Source organism: Procambarus clarkii, chromosome 18 (genome assembly GCF_040958095.1).
Source record: "Procambarus clarkii isolate CNS0578487 chromosome 18, FALCON_Pclarkii_2.0, whole genome shotgun sequence".
Taxonomy (NCBI): domain Eukaryota; kingdom Metazoa; phylum Arthropoda; class Malacostraca; order Decapoda; family Cambaridae; genus Procambarus; species Procambarus clarkii.
The window spans coordinates 39,546,358-39,566,458 of NC_091167.1; the positions used below are offsets into that span (position 1 = coordinate 39,546,358).

A 20,101-nucleotide genomic window follows, 5' to 3' on the forward strand; every position below is an offset into this window, starting at 1 on the left:
AACGCTGTGTTGTTAAGACAGTGAGAACAACACTGTTGCATCATGGGAAATACTTCGTTATCTGCATGTTTCGTGCAAAGAAATATATCATTATCAAGGCGACTGGTACGTTGGTCTTGGCTGGTTAAACGATGACAGGTGGTGCCTAAGACACCTTAACAAATGATAAGTTTTTATTATTTACATTTTGAGGTACATCTGCATTTTTGCAGCTACTTTAGACTATATGAAGGTGTGAGGGGTACAGTGTGTGTCAAAACTAGCTACGAGATGCTAAAAACTCCCATCACAGGATGGTTAGTCATACAGAGGCATGTGATCAGGAGTCTGCACTGGCAAATTTTGGGTGCAATATGAGGATATCCTCAAGAACACGAGAGTGAATAGAAAAATTGCAAAGCTCCAGGTACCTCATGCTAACGGGTCTGAATGGTCTAATAACTGGGCATTCAGTGATATAGTGTGGGAGATTATGCCGCAGTTCCTCCTCACATAGTTTGCACCTGGAGTTCTCAGGATTGAGAGATCCGTCACCTGTAGCCACCTGCCACAGGTAACGGAAACCCAACCTGATCCTGGCAACCACTGCGTCGCACAGTCTGGTGGACGTTTTGTGCTGCCCATATATATAGGCTTCAGATCTGAACAAATCATAGCTTTTTATACTGGTGCTTTCAGGTCGTTGGGAGTTAGTCATTTCTTCCCTATCAGACGTGAGTGTTTGGGAACAATATAGTTTGACAGCAGAGAGGGGGGATCTAATTCAACGTTATCTTTGTTACACGCTAATTTGGCTGCAATATCTGTCTCATTATGATGGGTTATATATGTGTGATGGTATTCATACAAAGGAGATTCGAAACCCTTTACTCTATGCAGCGATTAGGTCATTTATAATTGGTAGTATGGGGGTCTTGCTGTCTTTTTTTTTATTACATTAGGTTCATCTGTATTTATGAAGCTACCCTAGACTATATGCAAGGGAGTACAGTGTGTCAAAAAGTTAGCTACGTGATGCTAAAAATATCTATCACACAGTAAGGTTAGTCATGCAGAGGTATGTGATAAGTAGTCTGCACTGGCAGACTCTGGGTGCATTATAAGGATATCATGAACACAAGAGTGAATTAAGGTAGCAGTGATACTGAGTCTCCATCTCGCAGCATGGAGAAGCCACACCATGTGCCCCCTTGTAACAGAAGCAACACCGTGTGCCCTTTGTCACTGAAGCCACACTATGTGCCCCATACCTTGAGGTTATCATGAGATTATTTCGGGGCTTAGCGTCCCGGCGGCCCGGTCCTCGACCAGGCCCCTTCCTGGGGGACCACACACCCCCCAGGAAGCAGCTTGTAGCAGCTGTCTAATTCCGAGGTACCTATTTACTGCTAGGTAACAAGTGCATCAGGGTGAAAGAAACATTTTGCCCATTGTCTCTGCCTGAAGAGAAGGCACATCCTGCCATGACCAGAAGGCATGGCAGGATGTGCAGAATAACCTCATTGAAAAGCAGAGGTGCAACAGGTACTCTGAGGGAGAACTCTATCAACATCAGAGGCCCGAGACTGTTCAACACGCTTCCAATTCACATAAGGGGCATAAGTGGCCGACCCCTCACAGTGTTCAGGAGAGAACTTGACAAATACCTCCAAAGGATACCTGATCAACCAGGTTGTGACTCATACGTCAGGCTGCGAGCAGCCGCGTCCAACAGCCTGGTTGACCAGTCCAGCAACGAGGAGGCTTGGTCGACGACCGGGCCGCGGGGTCGCTAGCCCCGGAATCACCTCAAGGTAACCTCAATGTAAAGTAACCTCCTCTTGGGATCGAACCCGGAACCTAAGGACTACGAATCCTAGGCGCTGTCCGCTCAGCTGTCAGGTGTCCCCTCCCCTTGGTACAGAAGTCACTACATGTGCCCCTTTGAATAGAAGCCACATCGTGTGCCACTTGGTACAGAAGCCACACCGTGTGCCCCATGGCTCAGGAACCACACCTGGAGTCACACCTACAGTTTCTTGCAACACCACTCCAACACTGGCATTTGGTACACCTACGCTCCAGGTGTAAGCGTGACTTTCATTACTCAGTTCTCAACTTCTCCAACTCCTTCGATAGCTCAGTTGGTAGAGCGGTGGACTGTAGTTGGTTCTTAAAGCAGACATCCATAGGTCACTGGTTCGAATCCGGTTCGAAGGATCCGTTTTTGTTTCGATTACCTGAATCCAGTTATCTAGCCATGATCTTAGGTGGTCATGGCTTCACGGTGCAGTGAACACTGTGTTGTTAAGACAGTGAGAACAACACTGTTGCATCATGGGAAATACTTCGTTATCTGCATGTTTCGTGCAGAGAAATATGTCATTATCAAGGCGACTGGTACGTTTGTCTTGGCTGGTTAAACGATGACAGGTGGTGCCTAAGACACCTTAACAAATGATAAGTTTTTTATTTTTACATATTTAGGTACATCTTCATTTGTGCAGCTACTTTAGACTATAGGAAGGGGAGTACAGTGTGTGTCAAAACTAGCTACGTGATGCTAAATATTCTCATCACACAGGATGGTTAGTCATACAGAGACATGTGATAAGTAGTCTGCACTGGCAGACTCTGGGTGCATTATGTGGATATCATCATCAACACAAGAGTGAATAAGGCAGCAGTGAAACTAAAAGTCCCCATCTCGCAGGATGGTTAGTCATACAGAACTATACGTTCAGTAGCCTGCATTGGCAAATTTTGGGTGCAGTATGAGGATATCCTCAAGAACACGAGAGTGAATAAAGTAATTGCAAAGCTCCAGGTATCTCATGCTAACGGGTCTGAATGGTCTAATAACTGGGCATTCAGTGATGTAGTGCGGGAGATCATGCCGTAGTTCCTGCTCACATAGTTTGCACCTGGAGTTCTCAGGATTGGGAAATCGACCACCTGTTGCCTCCTGCCACAGGTAATGATAACTCAACCTGATCCTGGCAACCACTGTGTCGCACAGTCTGGTGGTCGTTTTGTGCTGCCCATATATATATAGGTTTCAGATCTGAACAAATCATAGCCTTTTGTACTGGTGATTTCAGGTCATTGGGAGTCAGTAATTTCTTCCCTAACAGACCTGAGTGTTTGGAATAATATAGCTTTGACAGCAAAGACGAGGATACCTAGGTCTAATTCAACTTTATCTTTGTTACACGCAAATTTGGCTGCAATATCTGTTTCATTATGATGGGTTATATATGTGTGATGGTATCCATACAAAGGAGATTCAAAACCCTTTATTCTGTGTAGCAATTAGGTCATTTATAATTGGTAGCATGAGGTTCTTGCTGTCTCTTTTTTTTTAATAATACATTAAGTACATCTGCATTTATGCAGCTACCTTAGACTATATGAAGGGGAGTACAGTGTGTCAAAACTAGCTACGTGATGCTAAAAATTCCCATCACACAGGATGGTTAGTCATACAGACATGTGATAAGTAGTCTGCACTGGCAGACTCTGGGTGCATTATGAGGATATCATGAACACAAGAGTGAATAAGGCAGCATTGATACTGAGTCTCCATCTCGCAGGATCGAAATGTCACACCGTGTGCCCCTTGGCACAGAAGCCACACCGTGTGCCCCTTGGTACAAAAGCCACACCGTGTGCCCCTTGTCACAGAAGCCACACCATGTGCCCCTTGTCATAGAAGCCACACCATGTGCCCCTTGTCACAGAAGCCACACCATGTGCCCATTGGTACAGAAACCACAACTTGTGCCCCTTGGTAAAGATGCCACACCATGTGCCTCTTGGTACAGAGGCCACACCGTGTGCCCCTTGTCACAGAAGCCACACCGTGTGCCCCTTGGCTCAGGAACCACACCTGGAGTCACACCTACAGTTTCTTGCAACACCACTCCAACACTGGCATTTGGTACACCAACGCTCCAGGTGTAAGCGTGACTTTCATTACTCAGTTCTCAACTTCTCCAGCTCCTTCGATAGCTCAGTTGGTAGAGCGGTGGACTGTAGTTGGTTCTTAAAGCAGACATCCATAGGTCACTGGTTCGAATCCGGTTCGAAGGATACGTTTTTGTTTCGATTACCTGAATCCAGTTATCTAGCCATGATCTTAGGTGGTCATAGCTTCACGGTGCAGTGAACGCTGTGTTGTTAAGACAGTGAGAACAACACTGTTGCATCATGGGAAATACTTCGTTATCTGCATGTTTCGTGCAAAGAAATTTATCATTATCAAGGCGACTGGTACGTTTGTCTTGGCTGGTTAAACGATGACAGGTGAAGGTTAGGTAAGGTCGGCTTAGGTGGTGCCTAAGACACCTTAAAAAAATATTGTTTTCATTATTTGCATATTTAGGTACATCTGCATTTGTGCTGCTACCTTAGACTATATGAAGGGGAATACAGTGTGTCAAAACTAGCTACGTGATGCTAAACATTCCCATCACACAGGATGGTTAGTCATACAGAGACATGTGATAAGTAGTCTGCCCTGGCAGACTCTGGGTGCATTATGAGGATATCATGAACACAAGAGTGAATTAAGGTAGCAGTGATACTGAGTCTCCATCTCGCAGGATGGAGAAGCCACACCGTGTGCTCCTTGTCACCGAAGCCACACCATGTGCCCCCTATCTTGAGATTATCTTGAGATGATTTCGGGGCTGAGCGTCCCCGCGGCCCGGTCCTCGACCAGGCCTCCTTTTTGTTACACATCCCCAGGAAGCAGTCTGTGGCAGCTGTCTAACTCCGAGGAACCTATTTACTGCTAGGTAACAAGAGCATCAGAGTGCAAGAAACATTTTGCCCATTTGTCTCCGCCTGCAAAGAAGGCACATCCTGCCATGATCAGAAGGCATGGCAGGATGTGCAGAATTCCCCCGTTGAAAAGCAGAGGTGCAACAGGTACTCTGAGGGAGAACTCTATCAACATCAGAGGCAGGAGACTGTTCAACACGCTTCCACTACACATAAGGGGCATAACTGGCCGACCCCTCACAGTGTTCAAGAGAGAACTTGACAAACACCTCCATAGAATGCCTGATCAACCAGGTTGTGACTCATACGTCAGGCTGCGAGCAGCCGCGTCCAACAGCCTGGTTGACCAGTCCAGCAACGAGGAGACCTGGTCGACAACTGAGCCGCGGGGACGCTATAGGCCCCGGAATCACCTCAAGGTAAGGTAACCTCCACCGGGGATCGAACCCGGAACCTCAGGACTGCGAATCCGAGTGCTGTGCACTCTGCTGTCAAATGCCAGCCCCCCTTTGTTACAGAAGTCCCTACATGTGCCTATTGGTACAGAAGCCACACCGTGTGCCCCTTGGTACAGAAGCCACACCATATGCCCCATGGTACAGAAGCCACACCGTGTGCCCCTTGGTACAGAAGCCACACCGTGTGTCCCTTGGTACAGAAGCCACACCATATGCCCCTTGGTACAGAAGCCACACCATGTGCCCCTTGGTACAGAAGCCGCACCATGTACCTATTGGTACGGAAGCCACACTGTGTGCCCCTTGTCACAGAAGCCACACCGTGTGCCCCATGGCTCGGGAACCACACCTGGAGTCACACCTACAGTTTCTTGCAACACCACTCCAACACTGGCATTTGGTACACCTACGCTCCAGGTGTAAGCGTGACTTTCATTACTCAGTTCTCAACTTCTCCAGCTCCTTCGATAGCTCAGTTGGTAGAGCGGTGGACTGTAGTTGGTTCTTAAAGCAGACATCCATAGGTCACTGGTTCGAATCCGGTTCGAAGGATACGTTTTTGTTTCAATTACCTGAATCCAGTTATCTAGCCATGATCTTAAGTGGTCATGGCTTCACGGTGCAGTGAACGCTGTGTTGTTAAGACAGTGAGAACAACACTGTTGCATCATGGGAAATACTTCGTTATCTGCATGTTTCGTGCAAAGAAATATATCATTATCAAGGCGACTGGTACGTTGGTCTTGGCTGGTTAAACGATGACAGGTGGTGCCTAAGACACCTTAACAAATGATAAGTTTTTATTATTTACATTTTGAGGTACATCTGCATTTTTGCAGCTACTTTAGACTATATGAAGGTGTGAGGGGTACAGTGTGTGTCAAAACTAGCTACGAGATGCTAAAAACTCCCATCACAGGATGGTTAGTCATACAGAGGCATGTGATCAGGAGTCTGCACTGGCAAATTTTGGGTGCAATATGAGGATATCCTCAAGAACACGAGAGTGAATAGAAAAATTGCAAAGCTCCAGGTACCTCATGCTAACGGGTCTGAATGGTCTAATAACTGGGCATTCAGTGATATAGTGTGGGAGATTATGCCGCAGTTCCTCCTCACATAGTTTGCACCTGGAGTTCTCAGGATTGAGAGATCCGTCACCTGTAGCCACCTGCCACAGGTAACGGAAACCCAACCTGATCCTGGCAACCACTGCGTCGCACAGTCTGGTGGACTTTTGTGCTGCCCATAAATATAGGTTTCAGATCTGAACAAATCATAGCTTTTTATACTGGTGCTTTCAGGTCGTTGGGAATCGGTAATTTCTTCCCTATCAGACCTGAGTGTTTGAGAACAATATAGTTTTTACAGCAGAGATGGGGATCTAATTCAACTATATCTTTGTTACACACTAATTTGGCTGCAATATCTGTCTCATTATGATGCGTTATATTTGTGTGAGATGATATCCATTCAAAAGAGATTCGAAACCCTTTACTCTGTGCAGCGATTAGGTCATTTATAATTGGTAGTATGAGGTTCCTACTGTCTCCTTTTTTTTAATAATTCATTAGGTACATCTGCATTTGTGTAGGTACCTTAGACTATATGAAGGGGAATTCAGTGTGTCAAAACTTGCTACGTGATGCTAAAAATCCCCATCACACAGTCATACAGAGACATGTGATAAGTAGTCTGCACTGGCAGATTCTGTGTGCATTATGAGGATATCATGAACACAAGAGTGAATAAGGTCGCAGTGATAATGAGTCTCCATCTCGCAGAATGAAGAAGCCATACTGTGTGCCCCCTTGACACAGAAGCCACACCGTGTGACCCTTGGCTCAGGAACCACACCTGGAGTCACACCTACAGTTTCTTGCAACACCACTCCAACAGGTAAACACAAGACAAAGTTAGAGAAGATTCAGCGGTATGCCACCAGGCTCGTCCCGGAACTGGGAGGAATGAGCTACGAGGAAAGGCTAAAGGAGCTGAACCGCATCTCCCTGGAAAACAGAAGAGTAAGGGGAGACATGATAACCACCTACAAAATTCTCAGGGGAATTGACAGGGTGGACAAAGACAAACTCTTCAGCACGGATGGAACACGAACAAGAGGACACAGGTGGAAACTTAGTACCCAGATGAGCCACAGAGACGTTAGAAAGAATTTTTTTCAGTGTCAGAGTAGTTAATGGAATGCATTAGGCAGTGATGTGGTGAAGGCTGACTCCATACACAGTTTCAAATGTAGACATGATAGAGCCCAGTAGGCTCAGGAATCTGTACACCAGTTGATTGACAGGTGAGAGGCGGGACCAAAGAGCCAAAGCTCAACCCCCGCAAGCACAATTAGGTGAGCCCAATTAGTTGACTACTGGCATTTGGTACACCAACGCTCCAGGTGTAAGCGTGACTTTCATTACTCAGTTCTCAACTTCTCCAGCTCCTTCGATAGCTCAGTTGGTAGAGCGGTGGACTGTAGTTGGTTCTTAAAGCAGACATCCATAGGTCACTGGTTCGAATCCGGTTCGAAGGATACGTTTTTGTTTCAATTTCCTGAATCCAGTTATCTAGCCATGATCTTAGGTGGTCATGGCTTCACGGTGCAGTGAACGCTGTGTTGTTAAGACAGTGAGAACAACACTGTTGCATCATGGGAAATACTTCGTTATCTGCATGTTTCGTGCAAAGAAACATGTCATTATCAAGGCGACTGGTACGTTTGTCTTGGCTGGTTAAACGATGATAGTTGGTGCCTAAGACCTTTTATAAAATGATAAGTTTTTATTATTTACATATTTGGGTACATTATGAGGATATCATGAACACAAGAGTGAATAAGGTAGCAATGATACTGAGTCTCAATCTCCCAGGATGCAAAAGCCACACCGTGTGCCCTTGTCACAGAAGCCACACTGTGTACCCCTTTTCACAGGGGGGCCACACCGTGTGCCACTTGGCACAGTAGCCACACCGTGTGCCCCCTATCGAGGTTATCTTGAGATGATTTCTGGGCTTAGCGTCCCAGCGGCCCGGTCCTCGACCATGTCTCTTTTTTGTTACACACCCCCAGGAAGCAGCCCGTAGCAGCTGTCTAACTCCCAGGTACCTATTTACTGCTAGGTAACAGAGGCATCAGGGTGAGGGAAACATTTTGCCCATTTGTCTCCGCCTCCACCGGGGATCGAACTCGGAACCTCAGGACTACAAATCCGAAGCGCTGTCTACTCAGCTGTCAGGCGCCCCCTTGGAACAGAAGCCACACCGTGTGCCCCTTGGTACAGAAGCCACACCGTGTGCCCCTTGGTACTGAAGCCACACCGTGTGCCCCTTGGAACAGAAGCCACACCGTGTGCCCCTTGGTACAGAAGCCACACCGTGTGCCCCTTGGTACTGAAGCCACACCGTGTGCCCCTTGGTACAGAAGCCACACCGTGTGCCCCTTGGTACTGAAGCCACACCGTGTGCCCCTTGCTTCAGGAACTACACCTGGATTTATACCTACAGTTTCTTGCAACACATTATTATTATTAATATTAACATCTTTATTGACAAAATTAATTACAATTTTGCCTAAACTGAGGATTTCAATTAAGCCTTATTAAAGTGAGGATAATGCTGGTATTCACTGTCACGCAGGACAGAGGGCCATACATAAGACAATAGGTCTAAACTGTAGGCTGAAGCACATATATGTCATGGTTACAATCAATGTTTTAATGTATGGATATGTGAAAACAACTTTCTATTGTGCACTGCCACACAAGGACAGGGATGGGTTCATAAGTGATGCAGCGTAGAAGTAATATGCATAAATTTGTTCTTCATTCTTTAAAATGGACAAGCAAATTTTGGATAAATTGTTAGGATGTCGTGCAGAACACCTGAGTCAATGAAATAGTTACACAGTTGGTGGTACAATAGGCCAGGAGGTCTAAAGTCTTTTACGGTTTCACATTCATCAATATAGTGTTCTAGTGAATGCATTAAAGGTTTATCACAGAGTTTACAATCTGAATATTCTGGTAGTGGCTCAGCCTCACTAACCTGCCAGATGTGCCTATAGCCAAGGCGAATTCGCACAATGACTACATCACATTGCCTGGTCCGGTTACTGTGCTGACCATACAAATACCTATTATAACAAAACTTGTCATAACTTTTAATACTGCAGCTTTCAGGTCTCTGGGCATTTCTTTGTTCTTCTAAATCTGAATTAATTTCTTTAATTTGTATGTTTCTAATAATTGCCTTAGATAGTCCAAAGTCATAATCAATGTTTTCTTTCCTGCAAGCCTCATTGGCCAATCGATCCACAAAGTCATGTTTTCCAACTCCAACATGGGATGGGATCCACACAAATTTTATACCATATTTATTATTATTGGCAAAAATTACATTCCATTTAATATTACAAGCTACTTCCGACATACAGTGTGATGGGTTATTTAAGGACAGCAGAGCACTTTTAGAGTCCCAGAATATTACTCCACCACCATTGAGCTAAAGGCACTCAGTGGCTAGATAAATACCCAATAACTCAGTTAGTGTCGTGCTTGCCCAGTTGTTCAGTCTCTGTGTTCTAGACATGATCATTTCATTCCCTTTATATACTGCGCATGCACTACCTGTTCTAGCAGTACCTAACTGCACAGAACCATCAGTAAAGGCGTAGGATTCAGTCGGTTTGAGATTTTGAAAATGACTGTCAATAGCTTCTAACATCTCATAGTTTCAGGGTTATACATTTGATTTACACTGATGGGGGTATAATGCAAAGAGACCTGCACATCTTTCCAAGGGGGAATATAGGGAACAGTTTTATCAGGATTAAGAGACACATTCCGTTTCGGAAGATTATAGTCACAACAATTGAGCCACACACTGTAAGGAGCTTTTTGCGGCAGATTGAGGGAACAGTCAGAATTGTTTAGAATGGGTCTCAATTGAATTTGAATAGAGCTGGGGGGACCATTATTTTTCAAAGTTTTGGCTCAAAACATAGTACTAAGTGGAACTATTCTTTTGTAAATGGAAGGTAAGTTTAGTTCCTTTCTCATGTTAACAATTCTGACAGTTCTAGGACAACCCAGGATGATGTGCATGGCATCATTCTGTACTACATCTAGGCCTTGTAATTGTTTAGGAGAAAAATTAAGAAGATGCAAGGCATAATAATCAACAACAGACCGTATGAAGGCAATATAAAAACTACGAGCATATTTGCACCACCACTCCAACACTGGCATTTGGTACACCAACGCTCCAGGTGTAAGCGTGACTTTCATTACTCAGTTCTCAACTTCTCCAGCTCCTTCGATAGCTCAGTTGGTAGAGCGGTGGACTGTAGTTGGTTCTTAAAGCAGACATCCATAGGTCACTGGTTCGAATCCGGTTCGAAGGATACGTTTTTGTTTCAATTTCCTGAATCCAGTTATCTAGCCATGATCTTAGGTGGTCATAGCTTCACGGTGCAGTGAACGCTGTGTTGTTAAGACAGTGAGAACAACACTGTTGCATCATGGGAAATACTTCGTTATCTGCATGTTTCGTGCAAAGAAATATCATTATCAAGGCGACTGGTACGTTTGTCTTGGCTGGTTAAACGATGACAGGTGGTGCCTAAGACACCTTAAAATTTTTATATTTTTTTATTATTTACATATTTAGGTACATCTGCATTTGTGCAGCTTCCCTAGACTATATGAAGGGGAATACAGTGTGTGTCAAAAAGTGTTATCTACGTTAGCTACGTGACGCTAAAAAATCCCCATCACACAAGATGGTTAGTCATACGGAGGCATGTGATAAGAAGTCTGCACTGGCAGACTCCGGATGCATTTTGAGGATATCAACAACACAAGATTGAATAAGGTAGCAGTGGTAATACAAGTCCCCATCTCGCAGGATGGTTAGTCATACAGAGCCATGTGTTTAATAGCCTGCACTGGCAAATTTTGGGTATACTGTGAGGATATCTTCAAGAATACGAGAGTGAATAAAGTAATTGCAAAGCTCCAGGTACCTCAGCTGTCTTTTTTTTTTTATTAACATATTATGTACATCTGCATTAGTGCAGCTACCATAGACTATATGAAGTGGAGTACAGTGTGTCAAAAAAGCTAACTAGGTGTTGCTAAAAAATCCCCATCACACAGGATGGTTAGTCATACAGAGGCATGTGATAAGCGGTCTGCACTGGCAGACTCCGGATGCATTTTGAGGATATCAACAACACAAGATTGAATAAGGTAGCAGTGGTAATACAAGTCCCCATCTCGCAGGATGGTTAGTCATACAGAGCCATGTGTTTAATAGCCTGCACTGGCAAATTTTGGGTATACTGTGAGGATATCTTCAAGAATACGAGAGTGAATAAAGTAATTGCAAAGCTCCAGGTACCTCAGCTGTCGAATAGGTGACGGCGAGTGGACTCTCCGGGCTCTGCACACCACCACTCACCTAACAGCTGTTGTCAGTGTCAGAATGGCTTAACAACACCATGTGTCAGTCTTAACTACTGATACCGCTCCCATTACTTTTATGTGTCCGCCCTTCGTTGATATTTACGCCCTTTTATGACGTGCGTGAGAGCTAACATTGGCGTCGGCATGTTAGGCTGTTAGATCCTCGCTAGGTTAGTACAGCCGCGCTGGTAACATGTCATTGGGCAGCAACGATGGGGAACAACCTGCACAGAGGAATAATATGTACGGAAGTTATCAGACTTGCACGAGGAAGCCGCGGACTGTGCAGGCTGTGAGGTGATTAAACAGGTAATTGAGGAGGTGGCTCTAGTACCCCAACAAGCTCGCTTAACCTCCCAACAATAAGGCGAGAATATTGCCCGCCAGACGGCAGCCGCGTCGTGATGACGGGCCGCGCGTGGAGAAGCACAAATGGCGGGAATATATTCCATCTATGCCTCTCAGAGGGGTCGCCTCAAGTCCCGAGAATAATTGAATAGTTTGGGGTCTCATCGTTGGTGTCGGGGCAAATGGTGGGCAAGTCGGGCTGGCGGCGGCGGTGGTGGTGGTGGTGGGCGAGTAACACCTGGGATGAGCACCCCAGTTGTTTATACTGCACACTTTATAGTGCACGAACAGACATGACCCGGGGATGGTGGTGGACCCCTGGTGATGGTGACCAGTCTTACGGTGCCAGTGTAGGGCCGGGGGGGGGTGGACCCCTGGTGGTGGTGACCAGTCTTATGGTGCCAGTGTAGGGCCGGGGGGGGGGTGGACCCCTGGTGGTGGTGACCAGTCTTACGGTGCCAGTGTGGGACCCGGGGGGGGGGGTGACCCCTGGTGGTGACCAGTCTTATGGTGCCAGTGTGGGGCCGGGGGGGGGGGTAGACCCCTGGTGGTGGTGACCAGTCTTACGGTGCCAGTGTTGGACCCGGAGGGGGGGTGGACCCCTGGTGGTGACCAGTCTTATAGTACCAGTGTGGGACCCGGGGGGGGGGGGTGCCACACGACCTCATTGGGCTGTAGATCAGCGTAATGACCACCCAGAACAACGCAATGCGCCAATTTGTAATACAATAATTAGTCCCTACACATGCACTTTATTCGTAATTGCTAACTATTGTGGGTGAGCTTACACACTCACCGAGGGATCACACTATTGTGTTCATAAAACATACTAGAGCTAGTTCACTGCTGGTGAGTGCTGTCACGATTTTTTTTCTAAATATAAATTCAAATACAACGGGGCCTAATATCATATCATACATTATATATATATATATATATATATGTCGTACCTAGTAGCCAGAACGCACTTCTCGGCCTACTATGCAAGACCCGATTTGCCTTATAAGCCAAGTTTTCATGAATTAATTGTTTTTCGACAACCTAACCTACCTAACCTAACCTAACCTAACTTTTTCGGCTACCTAACCTAACCTAACCTATAGAGATAGTATAGGTTAGGTTAGGTAGGGATGGTTAGGTTCGGTCATATATCTATGTTAATTTTAACTCCAATAAAAAAAAATTGACCTCATACATAATGAAATGGGCAGCTTTATCATTTCATAAGAAAAAAATTAGAGAAAATATATTAATTCAGGAAAACTTGGCTTATTAGGCAAATCGGGCCATGCATAGTAGGCTGAGAAGTGCGTTCTGGCTACTAGGTACGACATATATATATATATATATATATATATATATATATATATATATGTCGTACCTAGTAGCCAGAACTCTCTTTTTGGCCTATTATGCAAGGCCCGATTTGCCTAATAAGCCAAGTTTTCCTGAATTAATATATTTTTTCTAATTTTTTTCTTATGAAATGATAAAGCTACCCATTTCATTATGTATGAGGTAAATTTTTTTTTATTGGAGTTAAAATTAACGTAGATATATGACCGAACCTAACCAACCCTACCTAACCTAACCTAACCTATCTTTTAAGGTTAGGTTTGGTTAGGTAGCCAAAAAAGTTAGGTTAGGTTAGGTAGTCGAAAAACAATTAATTCATGAAAACTTGGCTTATTAGGCAAATTGGGCCGGCCGACCAGATGGAATCACACTACGCCCTTGGAAGGGTGGCAGACAGTTGGCGCAGGACTACACTTGCGTATCCACCATGGAAACCACATACATTGACCTCTCTGTCAGCCAAACAGAAGCCGCAGCGACACAGAAAAAGAGACAAGTCAACCAAGTACGGGGAAATAGATCACTGGTACTACTTCGTTTCAATAGGATCTGAGACCCTAGGTCCATGAGGAGAGAGCGCAAGAAGGTTTCTTAAGAATCTTGGTTCCAGGTTCATTGACACTACAGAAGACGATAGAGTGGCAAGTTTTCTTTCCCAGCGCCTCAGTGTAGCGATCCAGAGGGGGAATGCCCGTTGCATCCTCGGTTCCTGCCCGGCGTCCGAGGAGTTCGAAGAAATCTACAGCCTCTAGGAAACAAACTTCCCCTAATTTCTTCTTAATGTTCTCTTTTTATAAACGATCAAGATATGTAACTGTATAAACTTGTATAATAAAGTGCACAACATAAAAAAGGGGGGTGGTAGGAGAAGTGAACACTCTTACGTATTCAATGTTAAATGGCAAGTTTTTCTCTGAATGCTCTGTGTTCCCTTCTTCGAGGCTGTGGGTCCCTACAATACCGTTTATATATATATATATATATATATATATATATATATATATATATATATATATATATATATATATATATATATATATATATTGTTAGCAATCTTTTGTTAGCTACCTGAATTACAGCTGCTTAACAAGCAGAATTTTAATTACATTTTTACGATTTTTTCTTATGAATTGATTAAGGTTTCCATTTGCATGATTTCAAATTTTGTTTGACTTGAGTTAAAACTAACATAAAAAGTTTATCAAACCAAGCCTTTACCTAACCTAACCTAACCCTTTATTTAACCTAACCTATCCTAACGCTATATTTAACCTAACCTATCCTAATGCTTTACCTAACCTAATATTAGAAGAATAAATCAATTTGGAAAGAAATATTTGAAAAAAAAACAAAAATCACTGCTTGTTATACAAATCAGGCCTTGCATACTAGGCCAAGTAGGGCGGTTCTGGCTATTAGGTGCGACATATGCATGATCAGGGACACCTAGCTGCAGCTGGGTCTCCTTTCTCCTATCTCCATCCCTCTTCCCCCTATTTGCCTTCTTTCCCTTGGTCCCTCTACTTCATCCTTCTCTTTGTCGTCCCCTCTATTTTGCCTCCCTTCCCTCTCTCCTGCTCTCAGAAAATGCATTAAGAAGTACTAAAAACACTCTATAGGAAACACAGAATGCTTCACATTTGACTCAGTGAAAATCGCCTAAGGGGGGGGGGAGGTCTATAAATAAAAATATTTCTTAAAGTATTTAACTTAGACTGACCCTGACCAGCCTATAAGTCTGTCTCGTACCCCAGACATTGGACAGTCATTCTAACTTTATATAGATAGCTAAGTGAGAGCATTAGAGATCAACAACAATTATAAATATATCACTTTTAACAAATAATAAATCTAATACCAAATTACCTAATTACAAGGTACACAAATATATGGAAAAGTTTAATTTGGTGTACAACATGTTCCCGATCTATAATGTGAGAGCGGTAGATATAAGAAGGAAGAGATAACATGAAGGTGGAGGTAGAAGGGAGAGTTTACGACTCTCCATGCTGGTGTGTGTGTCTGGGTCATAAAGCGTGGGTGTGGACAGATACTGGCAGATAAGGGGCGGGACAACCCCCCCCCCCCCCTCATAATGGACACCCCCTGGGGGACCCTTCCTGGCCGCCACACTAACGATTGGCTCCACCCTTCCCGTGGGATGGCCAGTCAAGGCAACAGGCTAATTTCCGGGTAATGGCGGTCCTAGTGAGGTAGTATATCCCCTCCTTGCTCATAGGGAGGTTCTGTTGCGGCAGCATATCCACCTCCTAGGTTAGAGAGTCCTCTAGATGCATCGTATCCACCTCTTCTCTAAACATAGGGAGGGAACATCCTGTTGAGGTAGAATTTTTCCTTTCCCAAAGTCATGGTTGGTGCTGCCTGAAGCAGTAGTTACTCTCTGGGATCATATTAAGGCAGCTTATGTACCCGGTATGGTCATATTAGGGCCGTATTGAAGGATCATAACTGAACTGTTCTACTGGGTCGTGGCTACTCTTGGGGTGATGACAGCTTGGTAGATAGCGTTGTTACCAACTGAATTATCTTTGGTAGCAGCCTACCCTCTTGGGAGCACGAGGGGTCGTGCCTGAGAGCAAGAAAATTAAAACTTATAAGCCAGCCTAACTTAGCCTAGCCTAACCTAAGAATCTAATAATTGGAACATTATCATTTAAGTCTGATTGTTTATGACCCATGGCATTTATTGTGTAAACACCTGAATCTGGGTGATTTTTTTTACCAATCGAGGCTTCATTGTCATGATGATCACAGATTCGAAGATGATAAGGTGAAGCCTTTTCGATACTGAAGTCACTATGAGTGAACGATTGGTTGGTTGAGTGAGAATGATCAAGGTCTCCAGACAAGGAAATTTGCATGCAGGGGTGATCCCGTGCTGGGAGCGAAGAGAGGAAGCAAGTGAAAGGAGACAAGGAAACATGGGGGGGAAGAGGGAAAAAACGAATGGAGGATTACGAAAGAATACACAAGCAACAGGTGGTGGAAAATCAGGGAATGTCGGCAGGGGGACTTTTTCAGGGTTGGGGAAAGAGGGGGACACTTTAGGAGTGTGGCAGGGAAGGTCAGGGAGTAAGTAGGGTTATCTTATCTTGAGATTATTTCGGGGCTTTTTAGTGTCCCCGCGGCCCGGTCCTCGACCAGGCCTCCACGGCAGGGTAGTAGAGTAAGGGAGAAAGAGGTGGTGGGAGTGACAACACGGTAGGGGGAGGGGGGGGGAGAGACAGGCGTGCCACGAGTCGTCAACACAGTAATGGAGGGATGCATTAGACAGACAAACAGACCCCCCACACCCCCCCCTACCCCCACCCGACACATACATGATATTATTAATCATCCTGTCAGGGGAATTTTGTCCAAGAGTACGGCAGGAAGACATGAACGCGGCGCCCTCATCAGTGAATAGCATTACGTCCACTGTGGTGTGTGTTAGACCCTTGTGAGCGTGTGTTAGACCCTTGTGAGTGTGTGTTAGACCCTTGTGAGCGTGTGTTAGACCCTTGTGAGCGTGTGTTAAGACTCTTGTGAGTGTGTGTTAGACTCTTGTGAGTGTGTGTTAGACCCGTGTAAGCGTGTGTTAGACTCTTGTGAGTGTGTGTTAGACCCTTGTGAGTGTGTGTTAGACTCTTGTGAGTGTGTGTTAGACCCTTGTGAGTTTGTGTTAGACTCTTGTGAGTGTGTGTTAGACCCTTGTGAGTGTGTGTTAGACCCTTGTGAGTGTGTGTTAGACCCTTGTGAGTGTGTGTTAGACCCTTGTGAGTGTGTGTTAGACTCTTGTGAGTGTGTGTTAGACTCTTGTGAGTGTGTGTTAGACTCTTGTGAGTGTGTGTTAGACCCTTGTGAGTGTGTGTTAGACCCTTGTGAGTGTGTGTTAGACCCTTGTGAGTGTGTGTTAGACTCTTGTGAGTGTGTGTTAGACCCTTGTGAGTGTGTGTTAGACCCTTGTGAGTGTGTGTTAGACCCTTGTGAGTGTGTGTTAGACCCTTGTGAGCGTGTGTTAGACCCTTGTGAGTGTGTGTTAGACCCTTGTGAGCGTGTGTTAGACCCTTGTGAGTGTGTGTTAGACCCTTGTGAGTGTGTGTTAGACCCTTGTGAGTGTGTGTTAAGACTCTTGTGAGTGTGTGTTAGACCCTTGTGAGTGTGTGTTAAGACTCTTGTGAGTGTGTGTTAGACCCTTGTGAGTGTGTGTTAGACCCTTGTGAGTGTGTGTTAGACCCGTGTAAGCGTGTGTTAGACTCTTGTGAGTGTGTGTTAGACCCTTGTGAGTGTGTGTTAGACTCTTGTGAGTGTGTGTTAGACTCTTGTGAGCGTGTGTTAGACCCGTGTAAGCGTGTGTTAGACCCTTGTGAGCGTGTGTTAAGACTCTTGTGAGTGTGTGTTAGACTCTTGTGAGCGTGTGTTAGACCCGTGTAAGCGTGTGTTAGACCCTTGTGAGTGTGTGTTAGACCCTTGTGAGCGTGTGTTAAGACTCTTGTGAGTGTGTGTTAGACCTGTGTAAGCGTGTGTTAGACTCTTGTGAGTGTGTGTTAGACCCTTGTGAGTGTGTGTTAGACTCTTGTGAGTGTGTGTTAGACTCTTGTGAGCGTGTGTTAGACCCGTGTAAGCGTGTGTTAGACCCGTGTACGCGTGTGTTAGACCCTTGTGAGTGTGTGTTAGACTCTTGTGAGTGTGTGTTAGACTCTTGTGAGTGTGTGTTAGACCCGTGTAAGCGTGTGTTAGACTCTTGTGAGTGTGTGTTAGACCCGTGTACGCGTGTGTTAGACCCTTGTGAGTGTGTGTTAGACCCTTGTGAGTGTGTGTTAGACCCGTGTAAGCGTGTGTTAGACCGGTGTACGCGTGTGTTAGACCCTTGTGAGTGTGTGTTAGACCCTTGTGAGTGTGTGTTAGACCCTTGTGAGTGTGTGTTAGACCCTTGTGAGCGTGTTTTAGACCCTTGTGAGCGTGTGTTAGACCCTTGTGAGCGTGTGTTAGACCCTTGTGAGTGTGTGTTAGACCCTTGTGAGCGTGTGTTAGACCCTTGTGAGCGTGTGTTAGACCCGTGTGAGCGTGTGTTAGACCCTTGTGAGTGTGTGTTAGACCCTTGTGTGTGTTAGACCCTTGTGAGCGTGTGTTAGACCCGTGTAAGCGTGTGTTAGACCCTTGTGAGCGTGTGTTAGACCCGTGTACGCGTGTGTTAGACCCTTGTGAGTGTGTGTTAAGACTCTTGTGAGCGTGTGTTAGACCCTTGTGAGTGTGTGTTAAGACTCTTGTGAGCGTGTGTTAGACCCTTGTGAGTGTGTGTTAGACCCTTGTGAGTGTGTGTTAGACCCGTGTAAGAGTAGTAGGGAGTAAGACTCACAGGCTCCTTTTTTTTTGGGGGGAGAGGACCCCTGTGAGTTGTACGACTCACAGGCTCCTTTTTTTTTTTGGGGAGAGGACCCCTGTGGACTTGACATGCCACAGGTGATATTTTGTTTTGGGCAAATATCACGTGTAGCATGTCAGGGTTTTCAGGTGAATTTGGGGAGTCACAGATTTGGGATTAAGGATTTCTTATGAGAAAAATAATTTCCGAGATCTTAGAAGTTTGTTAAGCATTCTTACGATGAAAATAAGTAGGAAAATCTTAAAGAAAAGTTTTAGAAAAATCGTGTTTGTGTCACAGCATTTCCAGGTAAACTCTATGGACAACCTTTGCCCGTTTTCAATCACACATTTTCCAAGAGCATTTTCAGAGAATATTGTCTTAGATGTTTTGTTAAGGAAAACAGACAACTTATCCATAACATTTAGTTTTATATCCATTTACGGCTATTTCATCTGTAAAGACCAAAATTGAACAGAGCCCAGTTTTAAGCTCATATTTCATCAGAGACCAGTTTATACCGAAATTCGCCAGAGTCTACTTTGAGAGCAAATTTCATCAGTGTCCTGTAATCTGTGAAAACTTGACAGAGACCATTTTATACCCAATTTTCGGCAGAGTCCAGTTTATGCTCAAATTCGCCAGAGCCTACTTTGAGAGCAAAATTAGTCAGAGACAGTTTTAAGCTCATATTTCATCAGAGTCCAGTTTATGCTCAAATTCGCCAGAGTCTACTTTAATAGCAAAATTCATCAGAGTCCAGTTCTTGATCGAAATTCATCAGAGTCCAGTTTTCTAGCAATTTTCATCAGAGTCCAGTTTATGCTCAAATTCGCCAGAGTCTACTTTGAGAGCAAAATTCGTCAGAGTCAGTATTTAGCTCATATTTCATCAGAGTCCAATTTATACCTAAAAATGAACAGAGTCTACTTTGAGAGCAAAATTAGTCAGAGACAGTATTTAGCTCATATTTCATCAGAGACCATTTTATACCTAAAAATGAACAGAGTCCACTTTGTGAGCAAAATTAGTCAGAGACAGTTTTTAGCTCATATTTCATCATAGTCCAATTATCAACAGAAATTCACCAGAGTCTACTTTGAGAGCAAAATTCATCAGAGACAGTTTTAAGCTCATATTTCATCAGAGTCCAATTTATACCTAAAAAATGAACAGAGTCTACTTTGAGAGCAAAATTCGTCAGAGACAGTTTTAAGCTCATATTTCATCAGAGTCCAATTATCAACAGAAATTCGCCAGAGTCCAGTTTTCTAGCAAATTTCATCGGTGTCCTGTAATCTGTGAAAATGTGACAGAGTCCAGTTCTTGATCGAAAT

General features: G+C 44.6%; 5 non-coding genes across 5 annotated transcripts; all 5 read left to right on the plus strand.

The window, feature by feature from the left end:
* Nucleotides 1-2,108: 2,108 nt before the first annotated feature.
* On the plus strand, nt 2,109-2,199 carry TRNAY-GUA (transfer RNA tyrosine (anticodon GUA)). Its single transcript is given in 2 exon segments — nt 2,109-2,145; nt 2,164-2,199. It is a non-coding gene; the product is annotated as a tRNA-Tyr (tRNA).
* A 1,781-nt stretch (nt 2,200-3,980) lies between these two features.
* TRNAY-GUA (transfer RNA tyrosine (anticodon GUA)) lies at nt 3,981-4,071 on the plus strand. The gene is given in 2 exon segments: nt 3,981-4,017; nt 4,036-4,071. It is a non-coding gene; the product is annotated as a tRNA-Tyr (tRNA).
* A 1,612-nt stretch (nt 4,072-5,683) lies between these two features.
* On the plus strand, nt 5,684-5,774 carry TRNAY-GUA (transfer RNA tyrosine (anticodon GUA)). The gene is given in 2 exon segments: nt 5,684-5,720; nt 5,739-5,774. It is a non-coding gene; the product is annotated as a tRNA-Tyr (tRNA).
* A 1,899-nt stretch (nt 5,775-7,673) lies between these two features.
* TRNAY-GUA (transfer RNA tyrosine (anticodon GUA)) lies at nt 7,674-7,764 on the plus strand. Its single transcript is given in 2 exon segments — nt 7,674-7,710; nt 7,729-7,764. It is a non-coding gene; the product is annotated as a tRNA-Tyr (tRNA).
* Nucleotides 7,765-10,541: 2,777 nt separating this feature from the next.
* TRNAY-GUA (transfer RNA tyrosine (anticodon GUA)) lies at nt 10,542-10,632 on the plus strand. The gene is given in 2 exon segments: nt 10,542-10,578; nt 10,597-10,632. It is a non-coding gene; the product is annotated as a tRNA-Tyr (tRNA).
* The last annotated feature ends 9,469 nt before the right edge of the window (nt 10,633-20,101 follow it).